Source organism: Echinops telfairi, unplaced genomic scaffold (assembly GCF_000313985.2).
Source record: "Echinops telfairi isolate 266 unplaced genomic scaffold, ASM31398v2 ScPeMD7_7475;HRSCAF=8513, whole genome shotgun sequence".
NCBI lineage: Eukaryota > Metazoa > Chordata > Mammalia > Afrosoricida > Tenrecidae > Echinops > Echinops telfairi.
Window position 1 is genome coordinate 3,258,738 of NW_022111379.1, and position 16,864 is coordinate 3,275,601.

Sequence of the window (16,864 nt, forward strand, 5' to 3'; positions counted from 1 at the left end):
TGTGGTGAGGAAAGCTGATGGTGCCCAGCTATTAAAAGATAAAGCGACTGGGGTCTTAAAGGCTTGAAGTTAAACAAGCAGCCGCCTAACAGGGAAGCAACAAAGCCACACGGAAGCAACACACCAGCCTGTGTGATCACAAGGTATCCAGAGGATCAAGCATCAGGTAGCAAAAGATCCAAAATAATTATATCAAGGCATATGTGGGGGGTCAAAGTGGAGAACCAAAGCTCATCTGTAGACAGTTGGACATCCCCTCACAGAAGCGTCCCAAGGAAGGGACAAGTTAGCCAGGATGCAGTATAGCACCAATGAAATACACAACATTCCTCTAGTTCTTTAATGCTTCCTTCCCCCCACTATCATGACCCCAGTTTGGGTTTTTTGTTGTTGTCTCTAATCATTTTATTGGGGGTTTGTACAACTCTTATCACAATCCATACAGCCATCCACTGTGTCAAGCACATTTGTACATTTGTTGCCCTCATCATTCTCAAAACATTTGCTTTCTACTTGAACCCTTGGTATCGGATCCCTCCCTCCCTCACCCACCCACCCTCATGCACCCCTGATAAATTATAAATTATTATTTTCATATCTCACATTGTCCACTGTCTCCCTTCACCCACATTAGTTTGGGTTATTTTTTTAATCATTTTATTGGGGGCTTGTACAACTCTTATCACAATCCATATGTCCATTTGTTGCCATTTGTTGTCCATTTTCAAAACATTTTCATTCTACTTGAGCCCTTGGTATCAGCTCCTCATTTTCCCCCTCCCTCCCCCACCTTCCATCCCTCATGAACCCTTGATATTTTATAAATTATTATTATTTTGTCGTGTCGTACACTGTCCGATGTCTCCCTTCACCCACTTTTCTGTTGCCCATCCCCCAGGGAGGGGGTTATATGTAGATCATTGTGATTGATGTCCCCTTTCTCCCCCACCTTACCCTTACCCTCCTGGTATCACTACTCTCATTATTGGTCCTGAGGGGTTTATCTGTCCTGGATTCCCTGTGTTTCCAGCTCTTATCTGTACCAGTGAACATGCTCTGGCTCTGGTCTAGCCAGATTTGTAAGGTAGAATTGGGACCACGATAGTGGGGGGAGGAAGCATTAAAGAACTAGAGGAAAGTTGTATATTTTATTGGTGCTATACTGCACCCTGACTGGCTCCTCTTCTCCTTGTGACTCTTCTGTAAGGGGGTGTCCTGTTGCCTACAGATGGGCTTTGGGTCTCCACTCTGCACTCCCCTCATTAACAATGATATGATATTTTGTTCTTTGATGCCTGATACCTGTTCCCATCAACACCTTGTGATTACACAGGCTGGTTTGTTTCTTCCATGTGGGCTTTGTTGCTTCTCAGCTAGATGGCTGCTTGCTTATCTTCAAGTCTTTAAGACCCCAAGTGCTATATCTTTTGATAGCCGGGCACCATCAGCTTTATTCGCCACATTTACTTATGCTCCCACTCTGTCTTCAGCGATCATGTCAGGAAGGTGAGCATCATGGAATGCCAGTTTAATAGAACAAAGTGTTCTTGCATTGAGTAAGTACTTGAGTAGAGGCTCAATGTCCATCTGCTACCTTAATACTAAACCTATAAATATATGCACATAGATCTATTTCCCCATCATCAGATATATATTTACATATGTGCATGCCTGTATTTAGACCTCTATAAATGCCCTTTATCTCCTAGTTCTTTCCTCTATTTCCTTTTACTTTCCTCTTGTCCCACTATCATGTTCAGCCTTCATTTGGGTTTCAGTGATTCCTCTTGGTTACAGTGCCCTTGATCAAGCCTACCAGACCTCCTACACCCTCCTCAGCATCAGTTTTGGATCACTTGTTGTTCCCTAGTCCCTGGGGTTGTTAACACTCACTTCCTTTCCCCTGCCTGCCCCTCACCCATGTTCCCCTGGAACCATTGATCGTGTTGTTTTCTCCTCCAGGTTGTTAATCTGTCCTATCTTATCTAGATAGATCTACAGAGATAATAATATGCACAAAAAATAAGACAGAGCAAAAAACCAACAAAAGAAAACAAAACAACAACAAAAAAACAATGACAAAAAAAAGAAAAACCTGTAAATAGTTCAAGGTCTGTTTGTTGACCTTCAGGAGTGTTTACCAGTTGAGTTTGATGATGTGCCACGCTCTGGCCCCAAAGTCTATTTTTAGTACTCCCTCGGGACTTTCTTGCTCTGCTCCCCTTGCTGGTCTGTTGCACACCCTTAGTGTCTTGCCTCGGTGTGGTGGGGTCAGATCGGGTGCAATTCCCACACTATGTCTCTAGTCTTGTCCACTGTAGAGCTATGGGTCAGTGAGGGACATTGTCTTTTGTAGTGGGGCCAGCCATATGGTCCTCTTTGTACATTGGCTGCTCTGAGCAGGGATATCATCATAAAGGCTTGGTGGGCCAAGATGTGCTCCACTCTCTCTTCCTCCCCCTTCATTTCCTCCTGTGTGCTCTGATCAGGCATGTCCCTCTCCCTGAGCTGCAGCTTCAGTGCTGTCCTCTGAAGTGAATTCTTCTGGGGCTGTCCATGTAGTTGGGATTGCGGCCAGCCCCTCAGACCTCTCTACTGGTTCCCTGCTTCATGCCAGTATGTTGCATTCACATCTTGGAGAACCTGGTTCAAGTCTGGTCCCTATTTCCCTGTGGAGATATAAGCAATACCCTCCCCTTGGGTGGATTAGTGCCCTGTTCCCCCCCTACCCATGTCTTTTTCTTTCTTTCTCTCCCCCTCCCACCCCTTTTTAGTTGACTACCATAGGTATCCCTGGATTTGGTCTGGCCCCTGCCATATGACCTAGACCTCACCCCAGGAATGTTTGTATACAGTGGCTTTTTCCCTACGCCCCTTTTGCATTTTTAAACTTAAACCTCAGCGGACTCATGTTGTACTTGTCCTTTTGTGCTTGGCTTACTTCGCTTAGTATGATTTCCTCCAGTTCTTCCCATGCAGCGATATGCTTCATGTGTTCATCACTGTTTTTAGCGATGTGTAATACTCCATTGTATGTATGTAGCACAGTTTTTTAATCCATTCATATGTTGATGGAAATTTGGGTTGTTTCCAACTCCTTGCGATTGTGAACTGTGCCGCAGTGGACATTGGAGCACAGATGTCTGGCCGTGGTTTGTTTCTTGCCTCTTCTGGGTATATGCCCAGTTGGGGGATGGCTGGGTCGTATGGTAACTTGATTTCCATCTGTTTTAGATATCGCCAGATCGATTTCCATAGTGGTCGTACATACTTACAAGTCTACCAGCAGTGGATGAGATTTCCTGTCTCCCCACAGCCCCTCCAACACTTGTTGCTTTCTGATTTTTTGAATTGGGCTACCTTTGAGGGTGTTAGGTGGTACCTCATTGTTGTTTTAATTTGCATTTCTCTTATAGCTAAAGATCGAGAACATTTTCTCATATGTTTATTTGCCATTCGGATTTCTGCCCCTGTGAAACTTCTGTTCAGGTCCTTTGCCCACCTCCTCAGTGAGTAATTAATTTTTTTCTTCATGGAAGCTAGCAGAGTATTGTAGATTTTCGTGATAAGGCCTTTGCATGACCCCAGTTTTATCTTACATATCCGGCTAGACTGGGGTATGTACATTGGTACTGATAAGAGCTCTTGACACATGAAATCCAGGCAGATAAACCCCTCAGGAACAGTAATGAGAGTAGATGCACCCTGAGGGTAGGGGGCAGGTGGGGTAAAATGGGGAGAAAAGAGAAACCAATCACAATGATCAACATCTAACAACCCACCCAGGAGGATGAATAACAGAAATGTGGGTGAAGGGAGACAATGGATAGTGTAAGATATGGAAATAATAATAATATATAATTTATCAAGGGGTCATGAGGGTGGGAGGGAAAAAAGGAGGAGCTGATGCCAAGGGCTCAAGTACAAAAAAAATGTTTTGAAAATAAAGATGGCAACATATGTACACTACATGTGTGCTTAATACAATTGATGTATGGCTCTTTATAAGAGCTGTAAGAGTGTGGGGGGGGGTAGGATGGGGGAAAAAAGAGGAGCTGATAGCAAGGGGTCAAGTAGAAAGAAAATATTTTGAAAATGATGATGGCAACATATGTACAAAAGTGCTTGACCCAATGGATGGATGGATGGATTTTGATAAGAGCTGTAAGAGCCCCCAGTAAAATGATTTTTAAAAAAAGAAGGGGGAAAAAAGAGTTGTAAGAGCCCCCAATAAAACATTTTTTAATGGAATTGAATGGTTAAATAGAGCAGCTGATAAACACAGGAGGCAAGATCCTCACCCAGATTTTCCTGACTCTGTGAGTCCCCACTTTATCCTCATATACCAGTAAAACCTATCTTTAATCTCTGCTAAACAGAGAGGGGTTGTGTAATATGATCCTGTATTGCTCCATACACAAGGCAGGCACACAGTAATAAATTTTCTGGTGGATGACACAATGATATGCCCTTATGGTTTGGGGTCTCAAGAAGATCCTAGAAGTCAGGATAACTGACTGCCAATGAGGGTGCTAAGGGCTGGGCACCAACCAAGTGCTATGAGGGCTTAAGGCTCTGAGGAGGCAACATCTGACCTGGGCCTTGAAAGAAGAGGAAGCTTTTAATAGGCAGGGGAGACAGGAAAAGATAGTCTAGGCAGAGACACGGGGAGTCCGTAATCTGAGTGATTGGAGAACAAGATAGGGAAGCGTTTGGACGGGAGACAGACAGAGCCCCAAAGACCAGAAGCAGTCCACCCTGGACAGCCTTGAAGCGGGATAAAGAATTTAGACTTTCTCCTTTCCTTCTAGGAAGCGGATGACCAGTGTTCCTAATGTATCTTTTCCTTTCCTCTCTAGCCTACTGCACCCCTTGGCTCTCCATTTGGACTTATGCAGCCCAAGGAAGAGAAGGGAAGCCAAATGAATGCATGCTGCAAGGAGAGCTCATGGTGTCTGTCTGGATCTCAATCCAAAATTAGAAAACAGCAAAGGTAAGAAGAGGTAAGTTCTCTTAAAAGCAGTGGTACAGGCACTAAAGGAGTGAATTATCTCCAGAGAAGCTATAAGCAATACTCAGACCTTAAGCAATGTCAACGATAAAATACTCTTCTCTTAAAAACAAGACAAAACAAAAACCTCAGCTGGACTAAATTCGAAACCATTTTTGCAACTGTTTGTTGAATTTCAATGACAGATACTTGAAACTTCACTATAGGCATAGTGATCCTATAGGACACAAAAGAACTGTCCCACCCACTGGGTTTGCAAAACTATAAAACTTCTTTTGGGGGGTGGGGGGCGGTCCATAGAGTTTTTATTTGCTAATTTTTAAAAGCATATTGCCAAACTTTTCTTCGTAATCTGTTTGGTCTGGATGACCCGTCTGGTATTTGAAAGACCAGTGATCTAGCTTCCAGAATCACAGTAGCAGTAGAAGACATCGACAGACGGTGGTATAAAAATATTATCTACAGCAAAACATTTTTTTCTTAATGTCCACTGCTTTCTTATTTTGACGGTGGATGGGTGGAAGCGCTTTAATCTTTAAAGAAGCAGATTGTCATGTCTTTCTTGCAAGGAGCCACTGGGAGATTTGAACTACTAACCTTTCAGTTAACAGTCAACCACATAACCATTGGGCCACCAGGGTTTCTGGTACTGTTACTCAAACTCCCTGCTACGGAGTAAATTCCAACTCATAACAGCCCTATAGGACAAAGTGCACTGCCCCTGTGTTTTTGTAACATTTCACAAGGTTAGAAAGCATCATCTCTCCCATAGAAGCTGGTGGATTCAAACCGCTGACCACGTGGTTAGCTGCCCAATGCATTACCCAGGATGCCACCAGAGTTCCCTTTGTCCTTATTACATAGTCCTCAATATACCTTGTGTATTCTTCATGAAAGTTAATCCAGAGCGCTTCTGATTCTGGAGTTGCTTCAATCCCAGCTACGTCCGCTAGCTTTAATTAATTGGTTCTTTTAAAAAATGTTTTATTGTGAGTTGGGTGAAAGTTTATAGGGCAGATCAGTTTTCCCTTCCACAATGCATCTACAATTTGTTTCACATCACAGATTGCAATCTCCCCACCCCCAGTGTTCCCTGTTTCCATTCATTTCTCCTTCTTTCCCAACCCTTCTGAACCCTGTCCTTGGGGAACTGCTGCCCTGTGAATCCCAAATGGTTGATGATCCCATTAATTATTATTATCCTTGAGAATAATCTTGTCCGCTGAAGGAGGGGAATGTTTTTTTTTTTAATTGGAAGCGTCACAGCTGAGAGAAACCCAAGGAGACATGACAACTAGATGAAATATGATGTCTCTTGTATGTGGTCCTGGAATAGAGAGAGGATGGTAGGTAAATGCTCAGGGAGAATTCATACACTGTGGGCATTCATGGTAACAGCCTATCAGCATCGATCCATTAGCTGTGCCAAGCATACCACACTAAGGTGACATAAGAAAGGAAGCTGGGTGCGAGTGGGAGAGAATGTGGGAACTCAGGAGGAATGAATTTCTCTGTAAACCGGAAACTCTTCTAAAATTAAAGTTTATGTGTAAAAGAATGATTGGCTCCAGTGTCCAATATACTGGGAAACCATTCCTTAATGATAAACAAACTTTAAGTGTAAACTTTATCAGCCCTAGGGGTCTTCATGCCCTCTGTCTTCATGCTCTGCAAGTTACTCCTCTAGGCCATCACCCTTTGAGTTAGGGTCCATCTTCTTGTTTCTCAATGTCCTTCCTCAAGTCCAGCTGCTACCAAAAGTGTGGTTTGTAGACCCCAGGGGTTGCCCAAGCCCATCCCAGGAGATCTGTGAAGGTAAAACAAGAAAAGCGATGTTAATAATAATACCAAGCATTTTTACCTTTTCCTCCCAGATTGGTGGTGCAAAAGCGACGATTGGTACCATTGCTGATGCCTTAGGCTGGATGAATCCCGGCAGTGGCTTCAGGCTATATTAGAAGATGTTTTCTTCATCATCACACACAATCTCAGTATTAAAGAAGCAAAAGAAAAGCCAGAGAAAACGCTCGATTCACCAGGAATATCCTTGCTGAAGCCATCACGAGTGTGACTCTCATTAATCTTGAGTGCACGCCTGGTTAACACTATTCTGTGTGGTGAAACGGAAAGGAGAGCCAAAGCCCTTCCCCTAGACCCCGAAAAAGAATGACTGACTCCAAGAGAAGCACTGACTCAATTGTTTGCATTACAATCAGGACCCTTGCTTTTTCCCTGGACCACTGAAAGAAGGCAAGACTGACAGAGGAAGTGTGGCTATTTGGCACACATTCTCTTGAGTATAAACAAAGGGGGCCAGTCACTTCGAGGAAAACATCTAATAGTATTTGTGGCCAGTGATAAAATCTGAGCTTTCAAGGGAAATTTAGGGTTTTGGAAGGGAACCCTCTGTGACCATCTTTGCAGTGCTTAGGGACTTTTCATGTGAGATTGGTGGTGGTGCTGACAAATGTTGATTTTAAAAATATTATGCAAAGAAATATGTTGACATTTGAAAAATCTATAAGACTCGGTGAACTAATATTTTCCAATGAACTAATATGGCCAATGGAAGTCATCCATGGGACGTAAATGACGCATTCAAAGCGTAAGAAAGATGCATGGATTTTAATGTTCCTGCCTATGAAAGTGCTTGGTTCTGGTTTCGATTCACATTGCAACGGACCTTGTTGCTTGATGAGATTTGAAGTCATATCACAGGGGAATAGCCACTGTTCTCTGAAAAGGCCATCAAATACTCCTCCTGGTGGTTTAGTGGATTATGAATTGTACTGCAAGGTCAGTAGTTCAAACCCACCAGCTGCTCTGTGTGAGAAAAAAACGAGGCTGTTGTTTCCATAAAGATTCACAACCTTGGAAACCCACAGAAGCAGTTCTGCTTTGTCCTGTAGGATTGCTACAGGTCACGCTTGATCAATGAGTGAGTTTGGTTTGGGTTTGCTTTTTGTCTTGTCTATCGGTGGGAGGCTGGAGTTTCTTCACATCTTCAACCAAACAATCGAATGCAGCAGATTGAATGCCCGCGGTCAGCGGTTCAATTCGCAGAAATCCAAAAAGGCAGTTAGTTCTACTCTGCCCACAGGGTCACTCTGAGTTGGGATTGCCTCCTTGGCAGATGGCAGTGGGGGTGGAGGCTGGGGACTGAAGGTTAAATACATGAAGTGACTTCCCCCAGGCTATGCACTAAGTGACCATCACTTAGGATTGACTCACCATGAATGGGTTTGGTTTGTCTCAAACAAAGGAGGCTTGCAGGGGCTGAAATACAGACAGAGAGATGTGTTAGAGGCAACTGTAGTCTCCACGAAGGAGATGGGGACTTGGCGGTGACAGCAGGAAAGAAGACAAGACGCCATGTGAGTCAGGTGTCATATGATAGGACTGGTCATGACTCAGCCATGGGATAGAACGTACTGTTCCCTCCTAATTCACAAGCGGCACAAAACTTCTCTAGGCAACTGGGAGCCGATCCTGAGAATTTCCAATGGCCCCCCTCATACTTTAAAAGAACCCAGGACCCAAGGTGTCCATTTACTAACCTATCGACTGCCTCATCATCCTGCATGTCCCAGTTACAACAGCAGTAGTACACCTACGGTTCGACTATTTTGCATAATAAGGATATAAGTCTGGGACTAAGGAAAGGCAAGATCCCTACAGGTCCCCTGGCCAGGGGACCCCATGCCCATAGAAAAGCAGCTCATATTGTGTAGTATTTCACCACCTCGGAGGGGAGAGCAGGCGTGGTCTGCGGAGACCCTGGCAGAGCTCACAGAGAACTGCACCGAGGCCTGCTGGGTGGCACTGTGCCCAAGGGCTCCTGTGTACCACAGCGCACGGAGGCTGGTGAGCAGCAGCTCATGTCTTAAAAGTGGGCTGCCCTCAAGGTAGAAGAGGAAGTCGGACCCCCAGGTCTGGTCCCAGCTCCCAGCCCCCAGGGGCAGCAGGGACAGGATGAGCTGTGATTAGGAGTGCTGAGATGGGGTACTCAGGTACCCTGATCCATAGACTGCCATGTCAGATGGCAGACACCTGTGCAGCCTCTTACACTTAGGCCCCCTCCTGGGTGGGCATAACTGAGGACGGGGAAGGCTACCTGGGCAGAGGTGGGGTCAGCAGGTGAATGACCAAGTGGCAGCTGCAGTTTAAGGTCAAGGGCAGAGGCTGAAACTGCCTTCGGGGTCTAGGAGGAAGTTTGTGATTGTAGATTCTCATGGGCACATACATGGGGAGGCAAGAAGGGGCTGCTCAGCTAAGGCAGGAAATGTTCTGGCCAGGGGCAGGCACGGAGACCAGAGGGGAACTTGCACCTCACTGCAGCAATCACCAAGGACATTTTGGGGTCATTGAGGGGCTGATCCAAGGCCCCCGATCCTGAAAGTATCGTGAGCTCAAGAGAGTGGGGGAAGGGCTCTGGGAATGGGGAGCATGGCTGCGTTTGGCCACCCTAGCTTCCGGAGGTGGGAGCTGCTATCCTGAGAGGATGGGGAGGAGGTATCAGTAGGGGCCTAGCAGGCTCCATAGCATAAGCTGGGGTATGAGGTGATGTGGTCATGCTCTATGTTTGCATAAAGCTGATTTCCACTTAATGACGAGACCCTTTGGGGAGTAGACCAGACTACACCCTACCCACCACCCCCATGTATCTCAGCAAGGAAGCAGGTACTAGAAGCCCCAGGCCCGACCCTGAAAGGGCCTGGCATCCCAAGGCCCTGTACCCTTTTAAGGGAAGGACGCCTTGTAGTTGGCTTCTCGGCATTTCTTCCTTTTTTTTTATTAAACTGGACCTTGTAATAAGAGAGAAGAGACCCCTTCTGTCAATCTTGACCATGGAATTGCTCACTGAGGTCACCGGCAGAGCCATGTGGCACTGGCTCAAGCCATTTAAGTTCACACACACCCACACAGTATTATTGGGGGGGTGGTGGTGTTAAGCAATTAAAAAAAAATCCTGATAATTGCTATGCATGTTTCGACAATCCCGACAGAGTAAACACTTGCCTGTAAGCCCCTCCCTTGAAGAATCGGTTCATAGGCTCTACAGTACAAGGCAGAGGAAACCATTGCTCTCGGAGTCTTGAAAGAATGGAATGTTGATTCTTTTTGTGCATCTGTGATGGTCCCTGGCATATAACTGGAAACGATAAAGCGACAGCTTTCTGAAGGGGTGAGATGGGGTAGATTTATGTGAGGGGTCTATGTTCCCAGGCCTTGATTACTTCACCTGCAAAACAACCTGTGGGCTTTTACAGTTGGATTGATGGTGGGGGAGCCACGGGCCTCTCTCAGCATCTTGCTTCCTCTGCTTTAACGAGAGTTTCCCTGTTCTCACCTGTTAAAATACTGGATTTCCATGTACAATTTTGCTTAACCATAAAGGAATTGCAGAACTAAAACACAGTTAGGCAACCCCTGGATTCGGTGGCCTTCAAGAGCTCTTTAAATTCAAAATAAAATGCACTGTTGTCCAGCAGTAACCCTGTAGGACCGAGGAGCAGGCGGCCCGGGTTTCCGAGGCTTGGCTCAGTACTGAAGCAGACTGTCCCCTCCTGCCCGTCGAGGTCCCTTCAGCTCTAAAATTCTAGGAATCCGCCTAAAAAATGTGAAAAGTCAAAAGTCTTCTTTAGGCATGTTGAAGAGACAAAGATGTTCTTAGAAACCACAATCCTACCGGTAAGGAATTGACCGGTAAGGTAGGGATGGATGTGTGTGGGGATGAAACAAACGTATGAAATTAGTGATAATTAACATGCTGCTGTCGTTATTGTTATTGTTAGGTGCCTCCATTGGTCCCAACTCTAGCGACCCTGTGTACATCAGGACGAAGCACTGCCCAGTCCTGGGCCATCCGCACAGCTGCACAGCTGTTCATATGTTTGAACCCATGTGGCAGCCGCTGTGTCAGTCCATCTTGTCCAGGGCCTTCCTCTGTTTGGCTGCCCCTCCACTTTACTAAGCATGATGTCCTTCTCCAGGGACTGGCCTCTCCTGATAACGTGTCCCAAGTTCGCCTGGTAAGGCCTAGATGAGAGGTGTGAATTAACTCTTTCGGGAGTTGATTTGGAAAGGTTTTTAGAGAAGGTGACAGTTAAGTGGATGTTAAAGGAAGACCAAGGGTTCACCAGGTAGAGAGAGGGAAAGGTGGGGTGGGAGGGTTGGGGGCCGGCAATATCACAGGCAGAGGGATCTACGTGAACAAAGTTGTAAAGGACAAGAGGTTGCAAGGCTGGAGAACCTCAAGTAGCTCATGACGTCCCGTGACGTCTGTCTAGGGGCCAGGTGATAAAGAAGAAAAGCCCCAGCCCCCAGGCACTCTTCTCTGGTTGATGTTGGATCCTGAACGTGCTCGATCAACCAGCAGCTAGGTTGTTTAATCATTGACAGCTCTACTCCTTTCTTCCTTTTGCAACTCCACCAGGTAAGCGATGGAGGAATGTGTTGATAAGAGTGGATTGGCCCTCAACAAAATCTTGGAAAAGGGAGAGTCATAGCTAAGTGGACCAGCAGTTCATGCCCCAGAGAATTGTTGCCACCTTCCAGGTGAGGTGGCCACCACAGCCTCATGTTTAAATATGAAATAAGTTCCTCTGGAAGATGGGAAGCTCCCAGGTTTGAAGAGACAGAGTCAGTTTCCCCAAGAAAAGGGGGGGGACTGTCTTCTCCCACCCCCACACCCCGAGAGGACTTGGGAACCCCTGGTCAAAGTGCTTCTGGACACAGGATACTCCAGATTGAGACTGGCTGTGTGGTGGGTCCCGAGAAGCTGAACCCAGACATCATGACATTGTGGAAGTCTAGGTCAAAGAGCCCTGTGTCCAGGTGAGTCAGAGGGAGCGGAGCTGCCTTGCCAATTGGACAGAGTATCTCGGCAGTGACCAGGGCGGACTGAAGCTCAGAAGGTCTTGCCTCAAATGTTCTGGCTTTTTAAACTGCCCTAGGATACCTGTAAGTTCTAAGAAGGAAAATCCTCAATAATAAACCATTCTCCTAGTGAAAGGGAGGTCAAAACCAATTTAGTTTTATGTAGAAAGGTGAGATGTGCTGTTTCTTGCATCTGGATATTGTGGAGCTAATGTTTACCGCAACAATGACGTTTCAGGGAGTGAAAGACATGATCAGGCCTGTGTTTTGGAAAGACCACTCTGGCAATGGAGAGAAAGGCGTACTAGTGAGGGAGGGAGCGGCTGTGGGGAGACTAGCCAAGGGGACCTCAGACAGAAAGGAGAATAGAAATGGAGATTTGGGAGGCATTTGGGTGGCAGAATCATTGGTCTTGGCAGCTAATTAAATATAATGAAAGCTAGAGGGAGCAGGGAAGGGAACCAAGGCTGCGGTATACAACTTTGGGCTGTACATTCGAGTCACCTGGGAATCTTAAAAGCCCAACACTCAACTCAGACCTCAGACCAATTGCATCTGAACTGCTGCTCCTGGTGGGGGTATTTTCTCAAAACATCGCCATGGTTAAGAACCATGGCACGGAGATTTCACACTTAGTAAACAGAGTGAAGTGGTGGGTATTAAATGAGATAGGAAACAAATCGTTCTTTGTGGTTAGGGTACACAATAGGTAGAGAGTAGGGGGAAGAGCAAGTTCAGGCAGAAATTAATGAGTTCCAATTGGTATGTGCGGGACGCAGCTACTGACCTGACATCCCAGAGGAGATGGCTGAGAACAGGAGCAGCGGGGTGGGGCATCACTTGCTCAGGAATAAAGGTGAGTAAGAACTGGCACCACTGCCACAAGGACCATGGAGGTTCTGAGTTCAAAGTAGCAGCCACCCAAAGCGGTGATGTGGCAGGAAGAACAGGTAGTGATCCAGCAATCTCACTGCTAGGTTATGTCCTGAAGAAAGAGGGGATGGGCTCAGAGAGCTATGCCCACTCCTGTCCATCGTGTGTTGTCCACAGCAGCAAAAAGATGGACACAACCTAAGCGGACATCAATGAACAAGTGGAAAGACACGAGGGCCCGTGCACACCGTGAAATACTGTGCATTGCTAACGCCATTAGCACCAAATCTGGGAAACGTGGCATGGCTAGACTGAACCTGCAGGAACTGATGCTGCATGAAGTAAGTCCAGCATCAAAGGACCAAGATTGTAGGAGACCACGTCTACAAAGAATCCAGAGAAGTTTAACCCTCAGAAGACGCGTTCTTTGATGGTTCCCAGGGTTAGAAAGAAAGGAGAGGAAAAATCACTAACTAAATCACTTGGGTGATAAAATTGATTGTGGTGATGATTGCATAACTCTTTTTTAGTATCTTTAAACTATTGTATGACATGTGAATTATATTTCAATTAAACTGTTAAAACATTTAAATCGTTGGGTGAAGAGAAAGGCAACCTATAATGAGGGAGAATCAGCACAATCTAATAGACAACACAAAACACAACATCCAGTTCCCAACGCCCAGAAGACCTAAATGTGCGGGGGTGCTTCTACCAACTGCTCTAACAGGGACCACAGATGGTCCCGGAGAGAATGGAAGAAAAATGTAAAGCAAAATAAAAACTCATTTTTAAAAGGCCAGGTTTACTGGTCTGATAGAGACTGGTGGGATCCCCAAGACTGTAACTCTTTGAGCAAGGAAGTCCCGAGGGAGTACCAAAAATAGACTTCGGGGGCCAGGGCGTGGCACTCCATCAGACTTGACCAGAAAACACTTCTAAAGGTCAACAAACAGACCTTGAACTATTTTCAGGTTTTTCTTTTCTTTGTCATTGTTTTTTGTTGTTTTGTTGCGAAGTCTTATCACCCTTGCGTCTAATGCTACAGAGGGGTGTACAGCCTCCCAAGTCAGTTGTTAACCATTGACCAGCACACCACTGATGTCTATTAATTCCAGTTTTTCTTGAAAATGTTATAGCACCAGCCTTTCTTCTGTGGACAAACTCGAAGCTCTAAAAAGCTACGATAGCACGCAAATGGGAAAATCATCAAATTGCAAACCTAGAGGCCTCTACTCTAACTTGGCTTTGGCACTAACCAACTGTGTTGGTAAGTTCTCTTTTCTCAAATTCCTGTGGCAATTTATGTGTACCCCATTAGTGACCCATATATTCATTCACTGCGGTAATATAAAATGATTCTTGCTGACTTAATAAAAAAAAAGTAGGGTTTTCACTGGGAGAAAAAGAGGTGTTCTGTGGAACCCAGAAAAGGTCATCAAGCCTCAGAAAGGAACCGGGGTGCTGTCAGAACTTTTTCTCTCAAGTTTTACGCTCTCCGTGCATCTTGCCTTACAGCAAACAGCAGACGGGCTGGCTCTGCTCCTCGACCCTGGGGCAGGAATCCCACACCTCGATTCTGAGTCTGCACGTATAAACTCTATAGGGTTCAGCCACACTGAAACTGGAGTCTCCTAGTCTCGACCTCAGCTTTCTCAGGAAGCTTTCCTCAGAGGTGTAGCCCTGAAGCCGTCAGCCAAAGTTCCTTTGGAAACTAGACGGAAAGTCTACATCTCTATGTCCGTTTCATCCTGAAGGAAACGCATCACATCACTTGGCCCAGCGTGCACAGGGTATTATTTTAAAAAATAATTAAAATAATGTGACAGCTGTGTCCTGAGACCAGCCATGCAAAGCTTTAGAATGGGCCTCATTGCTCATAGTCCAGCCCAGGACAAAACCAAGATATCACCTATCAGTGGCACTGCTGGCCGAGAGATGAACAGCTCCAGAAGGTATCAGGCCAAAAAAAAATCAAACACATTAGTCTAAGTGGCAATTTCTAATTTTAATGGCTCAGCTGCTTGTCATGGTAGGGTGGGATACATTTGAATTTAGTGCAGTTTGCTGCAAATAGGTCCGGATTTCCCCCATCATTCATTGTGAAATGTCTGTGGCCAGCCGGTCTTGTCAATATTTAGAGCAGTTGTTGGTTTAGGGCTTGGTTGACTTTCTTAGTTCATGAACTTCTCATTGACCAGTGTGAGGTACAGAAGGGGGGCAGAGTAAATATAGGCGGGGCAGAGCAGAAGCCATTTAGGGATTGGTGTGCTGCTTATTAGTTTTCAGTATTAGACTGCATCATGGATTGATTTGTGTTCCCCTAAAATGTGTCAACTTGGCTACGACATCCTTCTCACTGTTACGTAATTACCCTTCATTTTGTTATCTGATGTCATTATCGTAACCTCTAGAATGCTAATGAGACAGGGTACAATCTACAAGATAAGGTTGTGTCTTGACTTCATCTCTTTTGAGGTATAAAACGGATTAAACAATGAGCAGGGATCAGAGGGTACCGCCAAGGAAGGAGAGCTGGGAATGGAGTGTGTCCTCTAGATCCAGGTCCCTGCACCCAGAACTACCTTTACCTCCAAGGAACAGTGGGTCACCAATGTGGAAAGGAGCCAAGACTCTTCCCCCAGAACCAACAATAAAGCAAGCTTTTCCCTAAAGCTGGAGTGCTAAATCTGGACGGCCAGCCACCGCAGTTGAGAGCATGCATGTCTTTCTGTTCGAATCCTGCCTTCGTGGTATCTATCACAGTGCACTAGACAACTAAGACACGTATCAATGGTAAGCAATGGAAGGATGGGCTGTCCACAATCTAAATCAGTGGTTCTCAACCTTCCTAATGCCACGACCCTTTCATACAGTTCCTCATGTGGCGGTGACCCCCAACCATAACATTATTTTCGTTGCTACTTCATCACTGTCATCTTGCTACTGTTCTGAATCTGGCAACTCCTGTGAAAGGGTCATTTGACCCCCAAAGGGGTTGTAACCCACAGGTTGAGAACCACTGACCTAGATTCTCTTCACCATCTCCCAGCTCGGGGCACGCAGTCTCTCATGGACTGGTCCTTGGTTTTTGCAGAGGAAAAAGCTTGTCCATGCTCTTGATTTATGAAACAGAGAACACTCAGCAGCTTTGAACTGTGGTGGTGGTGGTGGTGGTTAGTTGCTGGTGTATCAGTAGAACAGTAAGAATGTACACAGTTCCTTCTATTCCTGGCCCTGGACAAGGGAAGGTATGGATGTTGACCGTTTACTCAGCAAATGCATCTTTTAAAAAATAATAATGTATTTCATTTGTTATTGTTGTTACTGAGAATATGTACAGCAAAGCATACTCTCGCAGTTACCACCTGTATCAAGGCTTTCTTCAGGTTGGGCAACCGTCCTCACCAACTTTTCTACGTTGTTCCTCCTCCAGGAATGTAGCCTCACCGGCCCCCACAGTTCTGCCCTCATCTTTGGAGTTGTCTGTTTGTAGGAGCCCCGGTGGCAGAGTGGTTATGTGTTGGGCTGCTAACTATAGGGTCAGCAGTTTGAAACCATGGGCTACTCTGCAGGAGAAAGATGGGATTTTATTCCTGCAGAGAATTACAGTCTTGGAAACTCACGGGGGCTGTTCTATGAGTGGGCATGGACTCAGTGGCAGTGAGTTTGCTTCTGGCTTGGTTGGCGCTTGGATCCCATAAGCAAATGTCTCTTGAGGGCATTCTTCACAGAAAGGATAATGAAGCAAGCCAGAGAATTAGCAAGCCAGGCACCGAATGATACATGTGTACATTGTGAAATGGAGAATATTTTGTTGTGTATATTTGTTGCCACAATTAGAATAACATGAATAACAATGAGCATAAGGAAGAAGAAAATGTTCTAGAATTGAATGTGGTGATAACTGTATACTTCTTGATATGATTGAATTATATGACATGTGGATAAAGTGCCAATAAAACTTTTTAAAAAGAAAAAGAGAATGAGCAGGCCATTCAAGAAGATACTTGTAGGTCAGTTGGTAACTATTATAAATATCCTATATTGGAGTACCAACGTTCAGGGAGGTAAGTGATAATAAAACATACTTGGAAGTGA

The 16,864-nt window shown here is 45.4% G+C and overlaps 1 protein-coding gene across 1 annotated transcript in view; it reads left to right on the plus strand.

Annotated features, from left to right (window-relative positions):
* Positions 1-11,764: 11,764 nt before the first annotated feature.
* PIAS1 (protein inhibitor of activated STAT 1) overlaps positions 11,765-16,864 on the plus strand; it is a 174,308-nt gene continuing 169,208 nt past the window's right edge. Inside the window, exons 1-2 of the mRNA XM_045285723.1 lie at positions 11,765-11,848; positions 13,903-14,033. The gene's annotated coding sequence lies outside the window, so the exon portion shown is untranslated. The remainder of the gene's footprint in view (positions 11,849-13,902; positions 14,034-16,864) is intronic.